This window comes from Anas acuta, chromosome 16 (assembly GCF_963932015.1).
Source record: "Anas acuta chromosome 16, bAnaAcu1.1, whole genome shotgun sequence".
NCBI classification, from domain to species: domain Eukaryota; kingdom Metazoa; phylum Chordata; class Aves; order Anseriformes; family Anatidae; genus Anas; species Anas acuta.
The window spans coordinates 9726977-9754301 of NC_088994.1; the positions used below are offsets into that span (position 1 = coordinate 9726977).

At 40.4% G+C, this 27325-nt stretch overlaps 1 protein-coding gene and 1 long non-coding RNA gene across 6 annotated transcripts in view; both read right to left on the reverse strand.

The window, feature by feature from the left end:
* ZNF217 (zinc finger protein 217) overlaps positions 1–10890 on the reverse strand; it is a 28386-nt gene extending 17496 nt beyond the window's left edge. For 2 of the 5 annotated variants that reach the window (XM_068700659.1, XM_068700661.1), the window contains exon 1: positions 10699–10890. The gene's annotated coding sequence lies outside the window, so the exon portion shown is untranslated. Of the gene's footprint in view, positions 1–8640; positions 8778–9641; positions 9772–10052; positions 10282–10698 lie in introns of those variants that run through there. The other 3 variants (XM_068700660.1, XM_068700662.1, XM_068700663.1) reach the window with 3 other exon arrangements.
* Positions 10891–16043: 5153 nt separating this feature from the next.
* On the reverse strand, positions 16044–18514 carry LOC137865425 (uncharacterized). The gene is made up of 3 exons (XR_011101891.1): positions 18356–18514; positions 16843–16948; positions 16044–16771 (listed from the first exon to the last, which is right to left on the reverse strand). It is a non-coding gene; the product is annotated as an uncharacterized lncRNA (long non-coding RNA).
* Between the last annotated feature and the right edge of the window lie 8811 nt (positions 18515–27325).

The window sequence follows — 27325 nt, forward strand, 5'->3', positions numbered from 1 at the left end:
TTTTCCAGGTGAGATGGAAGACTAGCTTTATTTCTGTATCTAGTGATTTCATATTTCACTCTGATTAGACAAACAGCTTGTAAAAAGGGGGGCATGATTATCCTCATACTGTTTAGACAAGCTAATGCACGCTTAAAATGCAAGCTGAATATCTGCACTACAATTTTATCCATTATCTGAAAAAAAAAAGAAAAAAAAACTTTTCTTCCTTGTGAGGATCAAGGAAGGATAATAATATGCCTTGGATTTGAGGATCAAAAAATGCTGATTAATTACATTCCTGTTATTCAAAACCCTCTGCATAGCAGCAAAACTGTAAAGAGTTACCTTAATTCCATATTATTGCTTACTTGGGAAAGTAGACAACCTGCAGCCTGGAAGGGCACTGTAACTGTTTATGTCTGAAGGTCTATACATTAGCTCAAAAAAAATTGCAGTACCTGGGGTAGCTTCTATAGTCTTTCACTTTCAGTAGACAAAAGGTCAGAGAAGAGAAATGAAGAACAGGACACAGCACCAGTGTCCGACAGCCAGAGATCTTGAGTAAAGAGCAGACTACAACAGGAAACCATCAGTCCCAATAGCTGTAGAGAAAGGTCTAAATTTGCTGCAGATTAACTCAAAGTTGAAAACAGAGGCTGACTATCCCTCCCTCCTCACATTTCAGTGAGTCAAGAAATCTTCTAAATTCCGTGCTCACCATTTGTGGATGTCGACATGCACCTCCAGCAGAGCCCCAAGTGCATGGGTACAAGGAACAGGGAGAAAATCACCTTGCCCAGGCTCCAGGTGAGCTCTTCTCCCCCAAGGATGCCATCTACTGAGCTTTATCCTGCCAACAGCCCAGAGCCGTTCACAGGAGTCAGATTTGGCTATGTGGTCTTTGGTCAAATATTTTAACGCATTTGCAGCCATACCCATTGTATGTATAAACACCACAAAATGTATATAAATAAAAACTGAGCTGGACAGATGAGAACATCTTTCCATTGCGCTTGCCACACCACCTAGTAACCACACCAAAAAGCTGCTGCATCTAAATAGATTATTAGAGCTGACAAAGTTTTAATTAAGTGCCTGTAGAGAAGTTTAATTTATTTTTATTAAATTACACAACTAAAGACTACATGTTACAGTCTCAAAGATTTCTTTGGGAAATGACCGATCAGTAGTAATTTTATTGCATTTCTACTTCCTGCATTTCAAAACGTCCATGAATATGTAATAAAAGTTCTAGACACACCTTTCAGAGAACAGCAAAGTTCAACCACATTTCTTGCTTCAAACGCTACAGAGCTCTGGGAGTAGAAGTTGCATAGCTGGTAGCAGGACAAACAACTACACCTTGTGAGTTGTGTGCTAGCAAAACTAACTGCTGCTCAAACGCAAGAAGCAAGCCACACCAATTACAGAAGTTCACCCAGTTGCTGCAATAGTTTCTTAAAAACAGAAGTGAGAAAACTAGAAGCTCCAGCTAGGAGATAAGTGACACTTGGGTTACTTTTGTATCTCCTACGCAAAATGTACTCAGAGGACAACCTCAGCAACCTGCCAGCAGGTCCTTAAGCTCAAGGCCAGTAGTGAATCCAGCACTGCTAGACAGATGGACGGATTGATACCCTGTTTCTCTCACCATCCCAATTGAAGTTCAAAAGGTTGGAGTGCCCCACAGCCCCCTGCCAGCAGACAGCCCTGCCTCACCAGCACACCCAGGAGTAGCCACCTTCACTTGTGCTAGGTGTACTAGCACTCCAGGAATATAAACGTGAAATAATTCCACCTGCTTTCAAAGTTTTTCTTCAATTTTCCTCAGTTTCAAGAGGTCAGAGTCATTGAACGTGATTTTTTTCCTCTCTTGGCACATTTATACCTCAGAACAGGTTCCTCCTCTTCGACACTGCTAATGAGAGATCCTATACTAATGATTACTTATTGGAAACCACTGACAAGTTATTTAACCATCTTTTTTTATTTCAATCTAAAACTTCTGCTTTTGCAGAATAGCTGTTCCAGTTCTGCCTGATGAACGTAGATAAAATGAAGCAATTAACCACTTTTTCCTTATTGAAACCTCCACCCTTTGCCTGCAAACAAAAGCCACCTTATGGAGATTATTTATTTTGGCTGGGCACATCTACGTTTGGGGCAATATTGATCACAATATAACTTGTGCATAACTCAATACAACTTCTTATCCTTTAGAGATGAGGCTGAACTTAGCTTAGAGCTTTCTTTAAGATTACATCCATCTCATTGCACATAGTTAAGGCAGTTGCACCACACCAAGTGCACACAGAAGACACTAAGCAGAAATACCACACCCCCAAGTAGTCTCTAGCAATGATCAAGAACTCCCAGCTCTCAAGATAGTACATGCAGCATCCTAATGTTGCTCGTGTAGTGCTTGCAGAACCCACCAGCAACAAGAGCTCCGTGGTGCCACCACCACTGGCGTGCTGTGCCTTCACAAGCTCCTCTGCTTAGTCAGAAAGCGAGGCAAGAAGTCATCGCAGGGTGCTATGACTAACTCACCAATTGCTCTGAAACGTTAGTCGAGTTCCCAGAGATCCACAGCGTGAAATTCCAACGTTGACTCTACAGGTGCTTGGACTTCAGTCAAGTACACATTGCCCTTCCTACTTTTAGGAAAGCCGTGTGTCACACCTCATGCAGTAAGCTGTTCTCCCGTATCAGACAAATGTCTTCCCTGCCCTAGTTTGAAGAAATGGCAGCCCCTAAACCCAGGGAAGGCAACAAGTCATACGCTCCATGGACTGGGACCTTATTTCTGAGTACAGTGCCCATCTGCCTGTGACTCGAGCTGAATGCTGGAAAGCTATAAAAGTCAGCCCAGATAAAGCATTATTTTGCAGAACAGCAGAGGAGTCAGCTTTTCTTCATAACACTACATGAAGCCAATAACTTACTCTTCATTACTTTGTGTCCTATTGCTTTCTAGGGAAGGAAAGAGCTACTCCCTTCTCTCTTTTAACTGTAAATCATTTTAACAACTTCCCAGTACATTTCTTTGTTAACGGAGGAGCATGTGAATACACCTAGCACAGCTTCTCAACCATGAATTTTTCTGCCAAGCGTTCAAGTACAAAAATGTTCTTAAATAAAAGTTTGTTAACAGTTCATTCTGATAAAGAACTAACACGAGTACTTTAAAGGAAACGGAGATCTAGCGGGAGGAAGGGGAGGAAGAGAGTTGTTTATTTCAGTTGCAGGAAAAGATCAAAACGAAGACGTTCAGGTTGAAAAGAGAACATAAAAGATGACCACAAATTGGAATTTCCACTCCCTAAATGCTGCACAACTTTAAGTCTTCATCCTTCAGGCTTGAAGTTTTCAAAGTTATCTTAAACTTCAATTCTTGGAGGGGTTTTCATGGTTTATCTGTTCATTCTTTCTAAAAGAAAGGCTATTCTATTTCCCTCAGTTACAGGACCTTCTCACACAACTAGAGCTTTCCAATGCAGTGAAACCAAGACAATTCACAAAAAGCAGACCTAAAGGAACAGACGTACACCAGAGTACACCAGAATGCAAGAACGTTACTGCCCAGGCGTTTCTCCACAAACACTTTAGAAAGATTTTGCATTGAAAGCTCTTTTGTAGCCAGATAAGACAGACATACATGCAAATCCTTTTCCCCGAAGTCTAGCAAACAGGATTTTAATCACCAGTGGAAAATAACTAGTAGTTAATAATGAACAATATTAGGAAAACTCCCCCCCCATTTCAGACATCTATACTAATAGAAACAAAGGATATCCTTTCTCTAAAAAAACTTTTCCTGCAGAGTCCCTTTTTCTTTAAGGCTATATGTCTAACTGTTTTGGCAGAGGATAGATGAGCTGAATGCGTCTCCCTCAGTGAACTGAATGCCTCTTCTATCAAAAGATGTAATTATTCCTTTTAAAGAAGAGAACATATAAGCTTGCATCACTTTGCACATGTTTTTCCTCCACTGAGCAAGAGCAAATATAAAAGAGACTAATTCTTGGCATTAAAGGAGGAAGTGCTACAAATAAGTACTGACTTTTGAAGTTAGAAGGACTGCTCTAAAGGCCAGATTTTTCTCTTTCCCCCCTCCCTCTGATTAGGTGAGAATTTCTCAGGAACCACAAAAGCAAAGTGTACTTTAGACAATATGAAGGAGCCAATACCTGGCGTGGAAGGGCTGAAAGACAAGAGTAATCCCATTTTAAATAAGTCTGGGACACATTTCACCACTGCCATATGATGCAACTTCATTAAATTAAGAAGTTACACACACTTAAACTGGCAATGACCCCTTACCTTACAAAACAGTTTATTGTTCTCTCCACATCAGGTAAAGACTCTCGGTGCAGCGAGAGATACATTTTTATTGTTGAGTCAGTCTCACCTTACATAAACTGCCTTATATGTTTAGTCCTGGTTTCCATTTGAAAGAAGATATTTTCAGAGACCTTAACAGCAAATTTGATTTTTTACTTATTTTTAACACTTCTTGGCAGAAGCATGTAAAATCTCTCCAGCAGCCACCACTACAAAGAAGTGGTAAATTCAGAGATGACCAAATTAGACAATTCCTTACTACTCACGAGCCTGCAGTTCCTCTGTAGCAATTATAGGGAAGTTGCATCCCTTTGAGCAGCAAAGGTGAAATAACAGGAAAAGAGATTTTGTTATTCCTGAATTTGAGAGTAGTAGTTACTTCCAAAGAGCTCGCTTTGTCCATGTCATTAGTCTTCCCTAGTCCTCTCACCTGATTTCAACTCTGAATCAAACTCCCACCCAGCACAGTTTAAGCCCCCGTACTTTGGGAGAAAAAAAAAAAAAAGCAGCAGCTTTTTATCCTCCCCCCCCGCTGCAGAGCACTGACTTCAAAGTTGTCACTTTGAAGATATCCACAAGTACATATTAGCAAAAATCAGTCCTGAAAGATGGAAAAAGGTACACAGCCTGATGGAAAGACATTTACTGCTACTCAAGTCATCCCCTGGCATAGCATCTGAAGATACTAAAATAGAAGTGTGCTAGAAATAGACATTTCAAATCGTTGCCTCCTTTATTCTATGCAGGTGGGAGCTCTTCCAGAGGCCAGCACCAACTGATGGAGACTCAACTCTTAGTTCCTTTGCATCATATTATCCAACATTATTGGACTGAAGGGATGCATGAGATGGCATAGTGCACCTCACTGAGCTTTAAGGTGCCACGCTATCCTAGAAACAAGAGTCAGCATCCACAAGAAATTGACCTTTCTGAAGAGAGGAAATAAGCAGAAGTTTCTTATATGAATTTTTACTAGCATTAAAAAAAGATTAGAGATGAGCACTAAAGCTAAACAAAAGCAGTGGTTTCTCCAGAAAACCTTTATGCCCATTTTCCTAACAGTGCACTATGTAACTATGTACATCACAGGTTTTGGATGGAGCACATCTGATTTGCTTCTTCCTACCTGTGGAAAAGAAACAGAGGCTGCCATAACCCCAAAGGTCCCACCCAATCAGCTCCCAACCACCACAATAAGCGTAAGCACAATACAAAGGCCTTTAATTTCCTACAGTCGCTTATGTCAGAGGCAAACTGCTCTACACTTTATTACACAGAAAAATGCAAGTGTACCTGTTGTGCATAAACAAACTCAGACTTTGATACTTTAGTTACATAAAATCTTTAGCACATAGAGAATCACCACCCGGTCAATTATTCACTTTTACGTGGACAGGTTTCTGCTCAAATCTCTAAGTCACACTGATCTACATAGATTTTCCTGCATATTTTAACTACATTTCCTCTTCTACTTTCTTTTGAAATTCCCAAGGCAGTCTGAGTACTAATTCCATCTCCAGCAACACACTCACAGACATTGTGTGTACATAAACAAGTATGTCTCTTTTTGCATTTATACCTCACTTCTCCCAGCACCCACCCTGGTTTACTTTGAAACTTGATGTCAGTTCCTATCACACCACTGAGCCTGTTCCCCGCCTCCCCTCCCTCCCCCGAAAGAAAAGAAAAAGAAAAAAAGAAAAAGAAGGGGAAGAATCACAAGAGCAGCTAGATTTATGATAAGCTATAAACTACCCTGACCAAAGTCATATGATTGTAACAGTAGAAATTTTAATATATTTTTCTCCTGTTGGCATAAGTTTTTATCAGCAATAAAACAAGATTTGGGAATTTCGCTTTAAAAAAAAGTTGATGTTTAAAACCAAATCTTTGAGAATAGCCTTGTGTTTGGAGGTACAGAAAAAGCTAGGCAAATTTAGCTTGGAAAAGCATGCTTTTTTTTTTAAACCTTAAAATACAACACATTGAGAATCTTACACAGCTTGGTCATATCCTTTTCCTTACTTTTGTCTTCAGTTGCAAATCTCTTGTGGTATGAGTCACATCTCTCTAAAAGCATGCATACAGTAGTCAGCAGAATCCCCTGATCGTATTCATGCGCCACAAAGAAAAACTCTTTTCAACTTTTTGGTTACTAAAGTTACCTTAAAAGTGGGGGGTCAAGGGTCATCAGAAACGACCCCGAGTCCATTAAAAGCAAATAGTAGCTTGAAATTAATGTAGTTATGAGATGTGGAAAGAGTATCTTACTGGAATGTTGATGTTCTAAATCCAGAGTCTCAAAAATAAGAGGGCTGAGCTGGCAAATGGCAGCCCTGCTGTAGCTGAAATGTACTATCTTGCTATATTTAAAGACAATACCTCAACAGTTAAGTATTAGAACATTTTAAGTGAGATAAATAAGCATAAGACACAGGCAAATATCCTTGGTTATTTAATCATCCTGAAAGCAGGGTGGAAGTGTGAGGGGGAGTTCAAAGGTCAAACTCTTCTTTCAGCTGCTTGCAAAGAAAAGAAAGCTTAGCCCATTTTACCTTGGGGAGGAGAAGGGGGGACGGGGCTGTTCCTTCCATATGCCAGTGGTAGTTGCACATTTCATAACACAGGAAAGAGGGAGTGTATTTACATACCCAGAGCATGGAATCCTTTACCAGGACAATGAATTCCATATCAAGATTCAGGTTAGAAAGAGTTGGGACAAAAAGAAGTCCCCAAGAACAAAGGGAAGTCAAAATTTACTTAACGTTTCCCCAGAGCTTCTTAGTTACAAAAATCTGAGTTTGTAATTAAGAGTTTATTGTAATCACCGTTTTGACAGTCAAGGGAAACTCAGAGTTCCCTTTTGAAATTATTTCCCCTAATCACAGTAATAACTTAGCACTCTGTTCATATAAAATGTGGTATTAATCCAGCAACCCTGTTCTACATGAAAGTATAGCAGTAAGGGGAAGGTACTTTCTGAAGGTTAGAAGTGCTCAAAAAGGAATTTTTGAATGTGATCTCATGAAAGAGGAAGCCAAAATGAAGTAACCTTTCATAAGACAGTCTGATAAAGGTGCTAAAGTTTATTAGCTTCCCTTTCCCAGCCCCTGTGCTATATCTTGCTCCCCCCACCCCTACCAAAACAAAGAAAAAAAAATATTCACTTAAAATTAAGGAAAAAATCCTCTAATCCAAAGCCTGGAAGCCATTCTGTAAAGACTACTTTATATGAAACTTTGTTTACAAGATACAAATATAGTCCTCTTACCACATTCAAAACCAGAAAACATCCACTTATTTAAAGAAATACTTTTTCTATTTTGATCATCAAGAACGTAGGTACTCATTTTAAATGTAAATCCAGCCCAATAGTGCCATATGAATGTTTTAAATTCATGTATGATATGCACTGTTTAAGAATGTTTAAACAAAGGAAGTAGGAAAACCCTCAAAATACACAGTAAAACTTAATGACTTTAATTTAAAAATATATATACTGATTGCAGCATGGTAAAATTATTCTCTTATGCTTACAGCCAGTCTTCAGAAAGGCTAAGTGCAGGCAGTGTAGTAATTCGTCCCACTGGAAATTCTGTATAAAACATCTACCTAAAATAAACAAGGCTTCTCAGCAAGAATCGTCAGCTGCCATTAAGGACACACCTTAAAGTTCTTACCACACAGTAACTAAACAAGTACAAACTAGTGGGGACTGTTTGCTACTTTTGTCTGAAAAGTTAATGAGATCAATTCACTCCTTAGTATCAGATCTGAAGGCAGTTTTCTTAAAAACGCAAGAGACAAACAAGCCCAAAACACGAATACCCAGGACTCAGCGCCTGATGTGTTATCAGAAATGCCTAAGGTTCTTGTAAACACGAATATAAATATTAACGTTTAAACCTGACACCACAGAGTACTAGAAGGTAAAAATGCTTAACTGCTAGGAATACGAGTGCTCTGGTGCTGGCAGGCAGCTGTTGTTCCCCTGCCTTTTCTTTTGTTGTGCTTAATCTCATGTCAAGTCATTCAACCAACTCCAAAGCGATGAAGACATAATTGAACAACCTTAACTAAAAAAACTGATCTACTGTTCTTAAATAGCCCGGTATATTGTTTAACGATGCACAAAGACTTACATATTTTAAAAGAATCTCCAGAATTTAAATCAGCAACTCCGGTGCCGGCAGAAGAGCTGCTGGCTGTAGGCCAAGCCAATCAATAATCCCTGTAATAACCGCGTTTCTAAAGTTATTTGCTTTTCATATTCATCACCCTAACAAACTCAAAAGGCAGAACTTGAAAACTCACACTGATTGCAAACGGGAGCCGAAAGAGAGAAAACCCGAATATTTCGCAGGGAATTACAGTATTGCTCCTTTTCAAAAGTGCTGCAGAAAGATCAGTGATCACAAAGCCACATTCCTGCTACAGATCTTAAAATATTGACTCAGTTACAGAACTAGTTAAAGGGGAAGAAAAAAAAAAAAAGCCTCCTCCACCCTTTCCCCCCTGCCCTCCCCCTCGGCCAAAGAATGCAGCTTATCCTTCTGATTTAAAACCGTCCTTCTGTGTTATCCCAGGAAACGCTTGAACATTAGGGTGGACATCCCGAATTAAAGTCTCAGCCGTGTTCCCAAACCCACAGGCAGTAGGAGCTCCTAGGAGCAATAAAACATGGCGTGAAAGCGCTTGCAAGCCATTGTCATAGCTCGGTGCTCCGATACCTTTGCAGACACAGAGCCAGCCCCCCCCCAAGCAACGAGCATGTAAGCCCTGGTCAGCAAGTCAATGCCTGCTATTCAACTTGTAGTTAGGCGTTTTATTTCGGTGTCTTCCAGATCGTATCAGTCCTGCAGCTCAGGGCCTAATAAAATGTGAAGAATGATATGCTCGGTCTCTCGTTGCATCTGAAACTGCGTTATTTCCCTCTCTTCTTTTTCACACATTCTTACAAAAACTTCCCTTTTCACATACTTCTATAAGAAAACATTTCACTGCACCTACTTCAGTTCCTATTTCTATTTTCGATTTTCACTAGATGCTTCTGCTACTGCCTTCCCCTCAAACCCACCGGCTAGAAACTGATGGAGTTTTAAAGCTCTCAAGGTCATTTCAGAAAGAGGGAAAAAAAAAAAAAAAAAAAGTGTTGTTGCCTTAAAAAAAAAAAAAAAAAAGCTTTAAGCACACAAAAACCCTAAACTAAACCCCTTTCAGATCCAAACGCCTTTCATCAGCAGATCAATAACACAGCATAAAGATTGTTGTTCACCGCCACTTCAAAACTATTACACTTCAATTCAGATACTTACTGGGAGTCACACAGCACGTTTATGGGATGGCTCATTAGAGTACACACAGCTCACTCTGGCTGCAGGTTTTCTGTGTGGGAAACAAATAAACACCCCCCCCCTCCACCCCCAGGAACAGAAAGTCCGGCGAGTATCACGGAGCAGGAGTGAAATTCAATCTCTAGATATTCTAGAATTTTATTGTCCTCGCTTGGCAACGTCTTTGTTGCCTAAGAAGTCAGTTGGGGCTTATTTATTTATTTCCTAAACTTCCTATTCCTCTTATAAAAAAAAAAAAAAAAAGAGAGAAAGGAACACGATGCCTGGGAAATTAGGAGGAAGGGTTTAGCCTTTAGGAGAAAAAAAAAATGGCAAAACGGATCGATAAACTTTTCATTAACCCCCCCATCCCCGGCCCCATGAGCCACTTACTCCAAATCCTTCCTCCAGGACCATCTCGGGCTCACAAAGAAGCGGGTGCCCCCTGCTCCCCCCGAGCCCCGCCTGGGCGCTGGGAGAGCCCCGGGGAGGCAGCAAGGGAAGGGGCAGGGGCCGCAGCGGGACCTGGGGACACCTCCTGGCCGCGGGGGGCGCAGAGGGGAGGCGACCCCGAGCGGGCGAAGGAAGGAGCCGGGCAAGGCTGGGAGGCACCGGAGGGAGGCTGGGAGGGAAGGAGAGAGGCTGGGAGGGAGGCAGGGAGGCTGGGAAGGGCTGCGCTCGCCCCCCACCGCCCCCAGGGAGGGGCTCGTTACCTGCTGCTGCTCCGCCGCCTCTCACCTGCCCCCCCTCCTCACCTGCCCTTCCTCCTCCTCAGCCTCCCCCCCCTCCACACACACACACCCTCCAGGCTCCGGGACAGCCGCGAGGGGGCCCCCCCAGCCCCTCACAAAGCGGGGACCCCCCCCGCAGAGGTGCTGCCCCCCACCACCACCTCCCTCCATCACACGGGAGCCAGCCCCGCGGGGAAGGGGCTGTGGCTCCCCTCCCGTGAGGATATGAGTAGGGGGGGACACGAGTGGATTGGGGGGGTCCAGAGGGGAGCCCCCCTCACTGCAGCCGACCCTCAGCCCTCCCTCACCTGCGCCTGAGCCGCCTCCCCGGCCGGCATCCTGAGGTGGGGGCAAAGAGGGACGGAGGGGAGCGGGGGCGGCCGCCCGCGGTGCCGCCGGAGCCCGGACTCGGCGGCGGTGCTGGCGTTCGGGGCACTGTTTGTAAACCGCTCCCGCCGCAGCTGTTGCTCGGGCAGCCCTCGGCCGCCCGCTCCGCCCTCACGGCAGGCCCTGCCCCTCGCCTCCCTTCCCCTCCTTTCTCTTCTTCCCTTCCCCGCCTTCTCCCGGCCCGGAGCCGGCAGTGAGGAGTGGGGCGGTCCGGCAATGCTCCCCCCACGCTGCCTTCTCCGCGGCTCCCTTGAGGGGCCGTTGGGCCTTGGAGCGCCGCCGGTGGTTGCCCCTGGTGAGCCGAGCCGGCCTTTGTGGGGCACGGCGCTGGTGTGTGTGTGCGAGGGGGCCGCAAGTCAGCCCCCGGGGCCCCATCGGCTGCCTCTTTGTAAATGTAAATACGGCCATACGCCTCGGAAGGGGCCGCCATCAGTGGGCTTTTGTGGGCCCCGGTGGGGCGAAGCGGCTTGGGCCGGCTCGGGGTGGCACGCTGCCCTGGTGACCCGTGACTGCTGCAGAGTAGTTAGCTTAATAAATATATCCATAAAGAGTACAGTAAAATGAATAATAAATAAAGAGCACAGCCAAGTGAATAATAAACGCGACCAGCACGTGGAGGTACTGGCCATGAGGGGAAGAACAGAGAAAGATGGCAGTTTGTCACCTCTCCTTATGGATTGGCAAGCACTTGCAGCCTAAGAACAGGGGAAACGTGTAGGCTTAAAAACAAACAAACAACAACAAATTATCTCATATATTCTATGTATCTATGGTCGTAAACACTCGGCTGTTGAGTGTGGCATAGTGTTACTTCTCTAAAGGTATGGGCACTAAAGTGGAATTAAACGCAGCAGAGGAACTATAAGAGTTAATTATAAGAAATTATAAATTAAAAACTTCACTGCAAGAAGATTCACTACAATAGTTCAGTATTCATTGTAAGAGTTTTTAAGTATTTCAGCTGGAACCACGGAGCTTCTTAGGAGTTAAATTAAATCTGTAATACTGTTAGCAAAGTGCTTAATCTCTGCTAGACCTGAGGTTAGCGCCTTCTTCAAGTAAATGGGATAAGAAAGAGGCGAGGTTTCCATGTGGCCTCTCCTCCTGTTTTTTCCCCAAAGACACACAGAGACCTGTTAAAGTCAGGTTAGTTCACATCAGTAGGTTGAGATCACACCCAGGAGCTTATTTGCTTCCACATAAAATCATCCTGACTGAATGGAGGACATTTCTAAAATAACTGCAACTAAAAGTATACATTTGTTTTGTTTTGACATTAAAAACAAACAAACAAAGCTTTTCTCAAACTGTTCTCCCAGACTGAAATGAACAACAGTGCTCAGGCTGAAATTTAGGTCACTTATATGGCAAATAAAGATTAATCAAAAACATTACAAAATGTGGCAATATTACTTACGACACCATCCTGGAAGATGAATTATCTTTATTGACAAATGTGAATCTTACATCACACTAACTTGAAGCGGAATTCTTTTAATGAAAAGAAGACCACAACACGAGGCCAAACTTTTAAAATTTCAATGCATAAGACCTTCAACTAGTCATAAAGGGAGGTGGCACACCCTTACTAGTTTCCTGAAGGTTAAAATACCTCTGGATCAGCTGTGTGAACCGAGAGCATGGGGGGTGGCCTCAGCCTGCTTCTTTACAGGTTATAAGTTGTTAGGACTTGGTCCTCCTGATGATTGATACAGGAGGAAACCGATGCAGTGCTTGTTGCACAATGAGCATTTTTAGTTGTTGTTTTTAAGTTGTTGTTTTGTGATTTTTACAGTATCATGTATCTGAGCAAGGTGCTTATGCATGCCTGCAAAATATTCCACTGTATTGCAAGAGCTTCGCATTTCTTTGTAAGTTGCTGCACACTAATTTGTACTATGTGACCAAACCTGATCCCACAAACACTCCCAAGTTTAAGCACGGGAGTGGGTCCCTGCGCTTCAGCGGGACTTGCCACTTACATTTATTTTGGTATCGATTTCCTGCAAATGGAAGCATGGCAGAAAGAACAAAGTAGAATCTCCCTGGAAATGGGTGTGAGCTACCAGGTTTGCTACCACCAGTGCTCTCAATCACATGACCCTTGAAAATCATGACTGTTAAAAGTGTAGTCTGGCTACTGTCTTCCCATTTCAGCATTTTAAATGTCCTTATATTGAAGAATTAACTTGAGTGCCCACAAACTTTAAACAAAGAAACAAACAAAAGAACCCTTGTGCTTTGCTCTTAACATCTTAACTCTGTCACCTAAAAGACTCAATGAGTCATATTTTACAATATTTCTTGTTTTTGTGACATATCAACACCCATTGCTTCTCCCCCCCTTTTGTTTTTCACCCCTTTTTATAAGTGTACTTTTCCAGGTGAAATATACCCCTTAAAATCAAGGGGCACTCCACTGGAGCAAGGACTCTGGGTGACTGTAAACATGATTTAATAGAGAATGCAGAAGCTGTATGATTTTTATCAACTGAGATATTCAGTTTCCTGTGGAAAACATGGAAAAAAAAAACTTTCAGGAAAATATATATGTATATATACATATAAATGTATTTATATATAGAAGCTCATACCTTAAAATTTTGTTTTTGTTTTTTCCCCTCAAAATGCATCATATAATATCACATTACATGACTGAAATGAAAACATCCAATTTATTTTTACAGATTAGCCACAGTGACTCCCATGATTTATGCTCATGGCACTGGAAACGTTTGATATGAGGCAAGGGGCAACTTGCAAAAATAAATCTTAGATTTTCTTCTCCCTCTGTTTGCCTTGGGTTGAGGACATTTGCTGCCTTTCTGGAGAAGCTTCAGGAATTGATGTATTATGCATGAAGTAAAAACTTCGACAACAAAAGCACAGGAAGGACTAACAAACCTGTGTTTACTGTACTGCACTATACATGTATGTTACTACACAATCTTGCAATATTAACTCCAAACTAGACTTTGGAACCAGGCAGCAAGCCCAAAATTGTGATAATCTCCTCCATAAGAACAGAAAAAAAAAATAAAATAACATTGCTGAAAGCTGAAATGTTTGGTTTCAGTCCCCAAACTCCTAATGTACATAAATTTGTGTTTAAGTTATTTTAAATTACATTATGTAAATTTACATTACATTAAAAAAAACGTAGTAAAAGTCTTGTAAACTGGTTCAAGCCCTGCTCTTCTGCATGCTGCACATGGGAAAACACTGGCTGTCAGAGAGAGAGAGAACGAACATAAAGCTGCTCAAGCAACAGGAAGCCTTTAGCTAAGTTTAAGTCTTTCAAGGGTTAGCGTGGACGTTTGTCTGAAATAACTGATCTGAGCAGCACAGTGCCCGGAATATACCTGGGAGCAGGGGATCAGCCAAGCTTCATGCTTTTGCACAGGGACTCTCTCAGTTTAGATTCACACGTAGGCAGCTATTAAATCTGGACTGCTGTGTGGGTAGGGCACAAATGGGATTTCGGGGATCTGGGCTCAGTCCCAAGTCTGCCACAGACTTCCTGTGTGATCTTGGGCAAGTCTTCTCACAAAGCACAAAAAATTAGGCAGGTTTTTGTTGTTTTGTTTTGGTTTTATTTTTAAAAGCCCTGGCTCTAGCATTCAAGTCATACAAAATTCTCCTTATGCTGGCATGAATAGATAAATAAAGTAAATACACAATGTTTTAGCTTTTAAAGGAGATAAGCTTGAAACCACAATCGCAGCAAAACTTAATGGCTCAAAGCTACAGAACAAATTTGAGAAGTCCTTTGTAAATTAGTTTGGGTGTCTGGGACATGTGTTAGGATATAAAATTGTACAGGATTCATTTCTGCACAGCAAATTCTGTTTGTAAAATCAGGATCATTTTACTTTGCTTACAAAATTGCTCATAAATTGTTTGCGAGATAGCTGAGACTGAGACTAGAAAATAGACAGACTGATGAGAAAGCTTTATCAGTGTTCTGTGGCTTGTTTTTGAATTCCCCCTTCACACAAATTACGTCTTTCAGCATTATTTCAGCAACGACTAAAAGAAAATCCAATCGTGTCAGATGATTCTCATGTTCTTGCCTCTGCAGCAGTGCACACAGTAGTATGTTTACAGGAAACGCCTGCTGCAGGGGCAGTTTGGTAGTTAGGCATGGTCTCCAATTTGACTAACATGCTCACATGATTAGGTTTACTAAATGAAGACACAGATGAGGCAGTGATGAGAAAGCTGCAAGCAATCAGGTTCTTGCAACATCAGATAATCCATGGAGCAACTTTGTGCAGTAGCCGTGCACAAGGCGCCCCGCGCCCTCCCCCCCAAGAATGTGCCTTGCTCTTGCATTAGCAGCTATCTCCTCAACGCATATTCAGTTACCAGCCTCCCTCTGTCATCAGCAACAGCTTGGGGTTTGTTTTGTTTTGTTTTTCCCCTCCCCTCTTTGCATTCTAGGCCAAAGTGCTGCATTCTTTAAAAACGCATTTTGGTAGGTATTTTTATACTCTGCTAAAATGTGTAGGTCTAGTTACTTTATAAGCAGCACGTTTAGCATAGAACAGTTTATTTTTATAACGCAAAAGAAACTGCAGGTTTTTTTTTCCCCCTTTCTCTATTTCATACATCCTGTGTGTATAAACTCATAGATTTCAAGTCCTGTGAGGCATGCTGACAGTACAGCTATTAAAGATTTTCTATTTGACCTTGATTTTGTTTTGTTTTCACTGAGTATGAACTTTAACAGACTTGAAGCATGGCATGCCTTTTCTTTCCATTTATCACAGTACACGTAGTGTAGGAGAAGACATGTAAACAGAAGCTTGTTCGATAGCACGTAGATTTCTATAAATAAATAAATAAATAAATAGCTTTCTCCAAGCTCATTTTGCTCAACCTACAGTTTTGTTTCTGTACTTTGTTCTGCAAATGGATCCTTTTCTAAATGACAGCACATGATATGGCTGTTCTCTTTTCTTTTAACTCATAGGGTAAAAGATCTTTGGGATCTTACTGCCATTTATTTGAGTACATATGAATTGGTTGATAGTAGTAATGAAAGTAACAGAGTTGCTACTATGGTGCTAGAATGAGAATAAAGATTTGCACAGAGAAGTAATACCTTTCATTGAAGCAATGCAGTCAGAAGAGAGGAGGGATTTCAGGCACACCAGCTCTTCCTCAGGACTGAAAACAGAAGCAAACTTCAAGCATGCACACATTTGTACTGTGCAGTAAATTAAGACAAAATATATGTGTGGTTTTTTTTTTTAATAAAAAGAAAAAAAAAAGACCACTTGAAAAGATAAACTGAAGATCCTGGTGTTGTACAGTCTGCCCCAAATGTGCTTAGTAATCAGGACCGGAGGCCCTAAACTTTTGTTGTAACTTTCCAAATTGTACTCCCTGCTATCACCTGCCCTTTACTCTGAATATCAAGGGGCAGACCTAGAGACTGGCTGTTAATCTTCTCTCTTCCTTGATTAGTTTTGTCTTTCAGTGTTCTCACTCTCAGTTTATAAACTACTTCTTTCCACTGCACAGGCAAAGGCAAATTAAGAATGCAGTCACCAAGCTAATTAGCATCTAACACCATTTGTCAAATAATAAAAAAAATGTTTAATATTAAAAGCCTAGCTCTGAGCAGGCTGCTTACATGTGTAGAGGCAGGTACACACTGAACTGGTTCTAAAATTGAAGCCTAAATGCATTGTTTTGATACGATGATATGCTTAATTTTGTATTTGTAAATACTCTTCCCTCTAAGTATTCACACTTGCTACAGAATAAGTTGATCTACAGCAAAAGCCCAGACCTGTGATCTCTGTAAGATCTGAAGAGCTCTGCAGCCGTGTTTCACTTCTGACACCTGTGCAGTGCTGTAAATGTAATTCAAATGCCACCTTTTTCTTCACTTCTTCTTTTGAGGGTTGTCTTCCGTTTTGCCTTCCATTAAAAGCCTTCTCTTTGTTTTGTTCTTAAACAAATGGAATAGAAATTTCAGGCAGACTAATAATATTATTTACAACATGGTTCAATACACATTGTGTATTATCACCAAAACACTGGAAGTAGCCCACCTGAGTTTCTCAAACTGCAGGAGACATCTCCTGGGGAATTCCCTCCTGTTCTGTATTCCACATGCACCCAAGGGCTGAGGGGAGGGGGGGTCACTGCTGCCTGGACCTGGACATGAAGGCAGAGCCCTGGGTACTGAACCATGGGCAAGGACACAAAATCATCTGCCTTAGGACAGCAGTAACGGAGGGACTGAAGACCCCATGAATATGGGGTCCTTATATGGGTTCCTATGTCAGATTGCCCCAGACTCTGAGAGATGCTATGGGACTGGTTAAATTAATTTTTGCACAAATTCTTTTGCAAAACTATTTATCTTAGGGTGTGTCCTCTCCTTCAGCAGTAGTGCTATTACAGCACCTAAAAGACCGAATTGCAGGGCAGAGAGAATGGGATACAAAAACTGATTTTGTGGGTCTGTTAAAAACTTTCAGGGTTAAAAATAATAATTGACTCTCATAAGCTGAAACTGCTGATATGTTAATAATGGATGATGGGATTCTTGCACGTGTGTTTATTAATTTATAAACACCACACAACATCTGAATGAAAGGTGTTCTATAAATAGGGAGCTAATATTGATCACTGAAGCTGTATTACCATTCTGGGATGGCTGCAGCTTTTTCTTCTTCCTAATCTGATCACAATGAATTCCCTGAGCTCGCTCTCTTTGTTATCATTACTTGTTTCTTCCTACAGTTGCACCTTCATCAACACTTCCTCCTTGTATCAGAAATGCAGGAGGAAAAAAAAAATCGGAGGCTTCTTAGCGTTTTGAATGCCATAGGGCTGGTATGACAAAAATGCGCATATGAAAGCTTATAAAAAAAAAGGACAAGCGATTGTTTGAAACGGGGTATTTGCATGACAGTTGACAAAGGCCTGGTATGTTGCCAGATCTCACTGGTTTCTAATGCTAGTTAATGGGAACAAGTATTCCTTGATCTGAGCAGAGATAGCTGCCTCAAACGCTCTTGCCCACCAGCAGTGACTGTGCTTCCCCATTTTGAGAATCAGTTCTCAGACACCACAATATTGCTTTACTTCAAAACGCTTTAGCTTTTTTTCCCCTTTCACAACTGCCCGGTAACCTGATCGCTTTCCCTGCATTTGTTCTGTTTATTTGATTTACATTTTTCTGCTTCCCTGTTCTTGCAGAAGTGACGTTCTTGCAACTGTGCGGGAGCGGGCAGGCGCTGCGCAAACAGGTGATGAACATTTGCCATCGATGCTCTGGGCTGAAGGGGGAGGGGGAAGAGAAAAACACTCCCCGGATCTAAGAAGCTTTCAAGTAACTTTCAAAAAAATCAAGCCCCAAGTGCTGTCTCCTTGCACAGATTCCCCAACTTCTGCCACGCTGACTTGCGCCAAAATTCCCCAAACAATCCCCGAAGGGAAGTTTTGTCAATGCGCTGCCAATGCTCGGCTCACAGGCAGGCAACTCTTGAGAGCCAGCCAGGGGGAGAAAACCTGCCAAGTGCAGTACATGTAAGGAAGAGCTGAGTGTCTGCTTACCTGCAGTGCCTTCCCCTCCATGCCTCACTTCTGGGGGGACAAGGGAGCAGGGGTTCAGCCCCAGCTTCATGCAGAACCTGGGCAGATGTGTATGAGCCAGAGTTTCAGCTGGTGCCTATAGGAGCATGCTATTGCTTTAATGGTGCTGCAATCATTTCCAGCAGCTGTGACTTCCCCACAGCACTTCAGCATGCTTAAGAGGAGTTTTGCTTTTATTTTTATTTTAATTAACCTGTTATCATTCTGCAAGACCTGATCCCACAGTGCAGGGCAGGCTCTGTGCGCACCCCTTGGATGGCTGCCCCCCATTTCAACAGGCAAGACTCCTACTCCCAGGTGGAAATTCAGAGGTTGACATTGGGGTTTTGCTACAGTGAAAGTATTGGTTTGGGACAGAGTAATAGCTTCCCTGTGGGCTGTGTCAGGATATTATTCAGGGTAAATTATCAGATTTTGATTCATTATTGACATTTTTTACATTAGTTCCTGTACTTTTCTTCCTCAAAATAAATTCTACTAAATAACGAAGTTTTTGAGAGAAGTGTTGTGGTTTTTGTTTGTTTGTTTTAATAAATGTACATAATTGGGCTTTTTCTACAATTAAAAATCCTGATTTCAAATGATGCTGTGAAGCCTCACAGTAGCACATGCAACTGAGAACATTTCAAACTTCACCTTCTGACATCAGAGAAAAATTACAGTGACTTGTTCCATGGAATCAAATGCAAAACCTATAGCATCAGAAGTGAAATGTCAAGCAGAATTGAAATGTAAACCCCTTTCAGTTTATTTGAGATGGTATTACTGCAGATTAGATAGGAAAAAAAAAATTACATGGACTTTTTGATAATATAAGAGTGTTCTTCCAAAATTGTAGGGTACTATAGTTTTAGAATAACAAAGTTGCTATTAACACAGTTTGGGAGAACACAGTTTCTGTGAGTAAGAAAGGCGTTCAGTTTAGACTATATATAATAATTGGAAACTATATTTACATGCATACGTACAGGAAAAGAGAACTGTTTGGCTGAAGTACAGTGCATTAGTCACTGATGTTGAGGAGAAGCAGAGCCCTCTCTCAGGTCTCCTAATACCAGTTTTTGGTACTGACAAAATCCTTGCCCAACAGATGCAACCATAGCTTTATCAAGGACTTCTGGTGACAATATAAACCATGAGAGTGAAAAAATGCTTCCTGCTTCAAACTTCCTGCTTCTTCTGCAGGAACAGCACAAACCAGTTTGTTTCAGACGCTGTGCCTTTCTCAGGCTCTATGGTGAATTCAAACCCTTAAAGCAGCACACAGAAGTTTAGAAAAATGAGTAAAGTTTTAATGCTGTACAATGTCCTTTGGTGCTATGTGTGTGCAGTTAGATAAATATCTTTTACAAACGTTGAAGGGCAATAGTAAATAAGGTCATTGTACAAAGTGTAAGAAGAGCACAGAAATCTATTCTGCTGTGTTGGATACAAAATGGCTTTAGACTTCATTATTGAAGGTGGGTTTTCAAGAGAAATTAAGCAACTTGACAGAGTATTGCAAATGTACGTGACGCTGGATGTCTACTTTAGGCACATAATTATTTTAATTCATGTATGTACACCAGATAATTGTACATGGAAGCAGCTAATTGGGCACATTTTCATTTGCTTTTACCTGTGCAGACACTCAGGAGAAATTGGAAGAACTCTCTATGAACATGTGCCCTCTTCATGTCCTACCTGCACCAACACCAACAGGACCTCAGGTCCTGCATGCTGCTGTGGAGCCTGGTATACAATTGTCTGGGAAGTAAGGAGGCAGTACAGCTCCTGACAGATAGATAGATAGATAGATAGACAGACAGACAAACAGATAGATAGATAGATAGATAGATAGATAGATAGATGCTACATATAGATAGTGTATCTATACAGACAGTAGAGCTCCCAGTGCCCCCAGCCGTGTTGACATGCTGGCTGTCCCCTGTTCCCCCCCAGTGCCCTGGGGGAGCGCAGCCTCACTGCAGCACTCCTGCAGCCCTCCTCCAACCCAACTCCTCTGCAGACTTGGTTTCTGTGCTGCCCCTTATTCTGTTACTTCTTCGACCTGTGCACAAAGGCAAAGAGAAGAAAGGAAACACAGGATGTGTCTTTCTGGTTTCGTCAAGAGGATATATATATATATTTTTTTAGAAGTTGCAGTGAATATAGTTAGACAAGGGAAAGAGCAAGCGTACATATGTGCCATGAGATACAGGAATATCTCAATAGGCATTTTACTATACTCTCAATTTCCCTACCCCTAGCAACATGCTGACAAATCAAGAACTGCCATCCTATATACAGTACTCCAGCTGTCAGCCTTAAGTCTCCTTGCCAGAGTACAGCCTTTCCTTTGTTTCAGCTTTGAAAATAAAATCACAATTTGTAAAATAAAGGGAAAAGAATTCTTTTCTAAGGCAGAGAAGTCACTAATCCTTTCTCTCATGCAGATATTTTAAAGGTTCATAAATGCATTAACTACTCTGAACAAGAAGCCATGTACTGAATGATAATGGCTTTGTAGTAATAGTGTGCCCTGTATTTAGTATAATAATGACCAGTTACATAAAGTCAACAGACTCCCTCTACTACCCCAGGCACCTATTACTTAATTATATAAATATTTTCATTGATTTAAATTATTTTTAGTAAGAAACATTTGTCATCTGAGCAGCCTTTGTTTCTACTTTCTCATTTTTCAAAGGAGGAAAAAGATTTTTTAATGATAGCTGTGACTATATGCATTTTTTTTGAAGCTAGCTGAGAGGACTGTGCACTGTGTTAATGTCCTAGGCTTTCATGTCATGCATCTTAGAAACAGGAATAGGTCAAAAGTAAAGTGAGTTTTGTGGGGCTTTCAAAAATTGCTTTGTGTGGGAGTGAGTGACTTACAGAGGCACAACCCAACATGCATAGGTAGCACAAGCTTTTCTTACAACAGTCCACAATTTAATTAAAAGTCACAGCTGGCCATAAGAACAACAGAACCACTGAAGCGTACTCATACTTTACAAACAGGGGTAGGCATCTCCATACCCATTTTATAGATGAAGAAACTGCGGCTTGGAGAGATGCAGCATTTTCCCCAAGATACTACAAGTCTGTCTGGAACACAAACACTGAACTAAGTGTATAAATCCTTTAAAGAATACCTTAGGATACCCATATGATATCTAATGGACCAAAACCATGAACTCTCAGCACTTAACCAAAGGAGGAACAGAATGGAAATGTACAATATGGTAGGATTATCTGAGGCTACTTTTATGCTTAGATATCTCCTTTTTTTTGTCACCAGAGAGATGAGGAAAGCAATTTTTTGTCCTCTTCTTTGTTCAAGAAAAAAATTAAGGCGTGCCTTTGCCCTTCATCTGGGATTCCTGCTTAAAAGAGCAGCCCAGTTGAAATTTCTGTGCAGTGGCATCAGATGAATTTTCATACATCCCCAATTCTAAGGATCTGTATAGTGAATGTGTAGGTCGTGTACTACTTTTCTCGGAAATGTTGGATTTATTGAGCATGCGATATATGGTTGATTCACACATGTGCAATAAGTTTGATGCATCCCGGATACATCAGGTTTATTCTACATGCCATTACACAGCACATGTGCACATATTTCTGTCCAGGAAATCCCAGACAGAAATGTAGCAGCCCCAGATTAGCTGTTCATAACCAGGGAAGAAGTGAGTGGATTAGGGACCTGCTGGCTGTGAGGAATACATGTATATTGACTCTCGGCTTTGGAGACAATACTCATCATCCCCAATGCAAAATCCCGAGGGGAAATATGGGAAATTTCCATCTCTGGAATGTTAACAAGTCAGCTTCATTTCCCCCAATTCATTGCTGTAGGTTTTTTAGGATTGAAATTATCCAAACTGCCTTTCATGCCACGATATTCAGGAAAGTCCAGGCAGGCTCTGATTGACTGCACAGCGTAACGGGGAGCGCAGCCTGGGCCACTGCCATCACAGGCAGGGGAGCTTAACCCAAGCTTTTTTACTTTTATTTTATTTTATTTTATTTTTTAAAAAAGGAATCCTAATTAGATGGAATATTAGAGACTCACCTGGGAATCTCATTTTTTGCAAGCCAAAGACAATTAGGAAAAGTCCATGATTAAAAAAAAAAATAATCCTGAAACTGCTTCTTTAGCTTGCAGGAGCAACTCATTTATAACACAAGGACAGGACAAAAATAGCACATAATATTTCCAAAGTCTGCAAGAAGTAAGTGTCTTGAACAGAAATATGTGTTAATCTAAGAGAAAAGCCAGTTTATGTAATAAATGAATCCCAATGAAATGAATAAACTCGACTATTACAAATAAAATATAATGCAAGGCAATACAAAATCAGAAGGAAAACTATGCTGCAAAAAAAAGCAGGAATTCCTTAGGGAAAATTGTTGCCCCAAGACTGAAGTTGAAATTAATTCCTAGAATCTTAAATGATAATTTAAAAAATGCTTCACTGCAGATTTATTTTGAATATTGTATCTTGTCAACAGACAAAGGGTGAGAAACACCAAAGTGCTGTGCTAAACGCACTCATACTAATCAAGGTCAGATGTCTCCATAAACTGCGAAGTGTTCAGATGCACTGGATTGCACTGGCTCACTTGTAGAATTTTCTTCCCCTGTATCTTTTAATTTGCTAAATGATTTGAGATAAACCAAACCACCTACGTTCAATTAGTTTTATAAATCAAAGGTGACAATTCTTTAGTAACCTGTATTATTTCCCAGCACGGCAAGCTAGAAAAATGCAGACGAATTTATTTATTGACCTGTTGTGTTTTGCAAGGACAGCCAATGTTATATTGATCCAGCTATCAAAAATACTGTAGCGGGGGCAATAACATCCAAGTGCCAGAGTCTCCGCATGCTCTCTCTGTACTCTGCCTCCCCTGTGATATCCCCCATCTCTTACGAATATGCAAATGCACCCATCCCCCAGCCCTTGCACCCACCCCGCTCTTGCTTGCTTAACCTTATTGTTGGAAATTAAACCAAGAAGAGACCTTCACATTTAGTTGGTGTATAGTTTTGCTGCTTTCATCAGTAAGCGCTGTCGCAACTTTAATTATATCTTCGGTAACTGTTCCCCACCCCCAGCACTTTCTGTAAACCTTCCTTTGTATCACCCAGGAATCTGATCCTGCAATCCTTCATGTGAAACCTCTATTGAAGTCAATGGGTTTGGCTCCCAATTTCCTTAGGTCTCACTCCTGCACCATACATATCGAAGGCACAGGCCTTTCCTTTCTGATGCTTAAAAGTATGAATGTGCAGAAGTCTTTGTGAGATCAGCACTTCCAGGTTTAGTTCATGATAAAATGGAAAAAAATAAATGGGAGACTTTGGTATTTGACCTACTGGGATACCTCGCTTGACAATCACTCATGAGTTGGGGTGACAAGGTCACGTCCCTTATTCTTTATTCATTTAACCATTTTATAATTATAAGAAGCAGTGGAAAGCAAGCAATCTCCACAGCTAATAATCTTCCTAGACCCCAGGGTACAGGTCTGCAAACTGGAGGAAACAATGGGGAAAAGTTAAAATTGTTTCCCACAATTAATTACCATCATGTAAAGAAAAAAAAAATTTTTTTGAAATGAATGTTCATTTACATTTCTAGTAAATTCCACCCTGAACACAGTAGTCAGATAAAAAGATAAAGAAGACATTGAAAATAGGCCTGGAATATGATTATACAGTTGATGCTCTTTTTTTCCCATGTGCATTTTTATGCAAATATTGTTAGTTTCGCCACCTCCAATGATCCTTAATTCCCACTGAAGTCTGTGAGAGCTGAAGGTCTTCATTGTCACACAATTATTTTATATATTAAAACACGACCGAGGACAGGAGGTTAGGCTTTCATAATTGCAGTGTGTGGCTGGTGCTCTGTATGCATATTTTTATATTGCAGTGACAAAGGCCACAAGTCAAGAAATCACTTTCGCACATGCTCAAATCCATCCTTCATCATGACCACATTTAAGTGCATGACCAAATTTAAGTATTACCTTGTGCGTGTTGTTAACCACATGCTTAAGTGTGGGCTCAAATAGGGATGCATTCCTGAATCCAAATCAATCAATCAAAATAGCTGCAGGTGAAAATTCTTCATACATGCTTTCTGTGCATGTAATGAAATATGCGTGGTCATACAAGTACGGACCTGTGTTGCCTCTTCTTTCAGGAAAAAAAAAAAAAAAAGTATTTAGTTTTATCTGTGATGCAGTTTAAAAGCTGCCTCTGGAAAAATCAGGATATTTTCCTGAATGTTCTGCTGATAACATATTTAATGTCAGAAAGAAGGCTAACAATCAAAAAATAAATAACAGCATTTCAAAATATATATATAGTTTTTGTGCTTTAAACTCAGATGGTATTAGAGAACATTTCCTTATAAAGTCTTAGATTAATATGTAAAATTTAAAAAGTAAAATGTTTGTATAGCCTTTTATTTAGAAAATAAACAAACTTTAAAATGGTTACATGAGCTACATGCTGGGTACACAGATGGATAATATTTTGTTTTTCTTTCTGAAAGTCTTTTGTCTTAAAGCTAGTGTGAAAATCTAGAAGAGGGCCCCACATGATTGATCACCACAAGCATCAGAAGGAAATGATTCACCACAACACTGTAACTGAAACTGCTTCAACACCTGATTGCAAACTTCGCACTAGGGGACTAATTAACTGCTTTACCTGCTCAAAGATTTCGGTAATGCACAGGACACCTCAGCTAGTATAATTCCAGCTGTGAATACCTACTGCTCTGGCTCATTATTACCAGTGGAAACGTACATGGCATTAAGTGCAAGGAACAGCTAAAAAAAAATAAACATATATTGTTAATGATAATAAGACATTACATTCTAATTCTTACTCTGTGAGGATGTTGTTTCAAAACAGAGTAACCATAACAGTACTTCAATATATGCTTAAAGTGTGTACATATTTTTATTTTATTTTATTTTATTTTTATTTTATTTTATTTTATTTTATTTTATTTTATTTTATTTTATTTTATTTTACTTTTGGTCTCATGATAGGACTGCTTTCGGTTTCAGGGTTTCCCTACTTTTTCCATGAACTTTGGACCTTCAGGTATTATATTAACATTTGTAAAGCATTTTCAGAATTGACAATATTAAGAACATAAGGGTCATATTTTCTGAATTTAGATATAAAGCAGTACATGAAATATCTCTGGTTACCCATGCACTGTGCTCATAACTAAGCCAATGTCTCAGCAGATTTATCATCAGAAATACAAGTTTACAGTCTGCAAATGGACATAATGTATTCCTAGCAAAGCATTTATACATAGTGATTAGAAATGATGGAAGAAAGGCTGGCTATGTGTACGTTGTTTTTGTTTGTTGTTGTTACTGTATTAAGGAGGAATAATAAAAAAAAAAGTGTATCTTTTTTTTCTTGCCAATAGTTATATAACTGCAAATTAATGGACAACAACATGGATTTCTATATTCAGTGACCAGCAATTTGTTGTACTTTTTTTTTTTTTCTTTTGACCACATAGACTCTATCGGTTCTTCTGACAAATAAAATCTTTTTTCCCTTTCCCCCCTTCAACTGTATTCCTCACACAATTTAAATTAAAAAAATATTTTCAAATATGGTTTCAAGGGAGTAATATAGACATGCAATTAAAAAAAAAAAAAAAAAAAAAGTCCTAAAATTTGGAAGGGTGTAAAATTAATTGGTGATAGCAGAGAATGATTTATCCTTTGTTCTCATTTTCTAAATGATTCAAATAGTTTGTCTCGATGAGCTGAAGAAATTGGTTAGCTCTTCAGGAAAGCAACATAAAAAGCTGTAAGTGCAGTGTCACAGTGACATCGATTTGATGCTCCTAAAAATAGCAGTGCCCAATTCTGCATTATATTCACAGGTCTCACCATGAGCAAAGTTCATTAAGCACCGATATTAACAGGTACATTTCTTACTCATCAGATTTTATTTTTACTTTAAAAGGCTGCTAATTTTGTGTATAAACAGGACTTGAATGAATTATGTTAGTATATCTCTGAGGGAAGATTTGGGTAAACGATTTCTTTTAATCTGCCTCATAAAACAATGGTGCACACAGATCCAATCATCCTGCCATCTCTGCAGGATTTACAAAACCAGAAAGTGGTCATTCGCACACGTGCAGCTGTGACAGGCCTCCCCTTCACTTTTCGCACATGCCTTTCTTATCTACACATTAAAAAGTACGGAAAAACGGCTGGCATAGAGAGCACAGGAATGAGTCAATACACAGCTGCAAGATTTAAACACACGATGACCAGCAATCTATCAGCCTCACTGAAGTAAATTACATAGTGCCTTGCAAATTTGACCCAAACTGCCGACTTCTGAAGATGTTTCCTGATATCCATACATATGCATATTTTCAATGTAAATGAGAATTTGAGGGCTAAAAGAAGGTTTGCAGTGTATTTTGTCTTGTGAATTTACAGCAACCCTGAGCTCAGTAGCAAACTGCTAATTTCTTACTTAGCAAATTCATTTTATGTATGGAGACAGTTGGCAATTTCATCTCTGCATGTTTCCAATATTAATCAGATACTTCCTGTTCAATGTTTCATCAAGAAAGACAATGTGTGCGTCAAAGGTGCATGAAGAAATTCTCCAAATTTCTCTGGCAGTCACGCTTAAGATTTTGGGTCACACTTTCCAGTTATCTATAATCAGACACTAAATTACTGTTTTTGTTAACTCTAATCTGGCAAAATAAAATATATAAAAGAAATAAATTGAAAAACATCTAGTTCTTTTTAATACATCACAGTCCTAAGAAATGAAATTCTCCTTCCTTTCGCTATAGAGCAGGGAGGAAATATTTCCTAAGTTCCCCTGGCCAACCAAACAGGCAGAAGCAAAGCTTTGTCCTGACAACA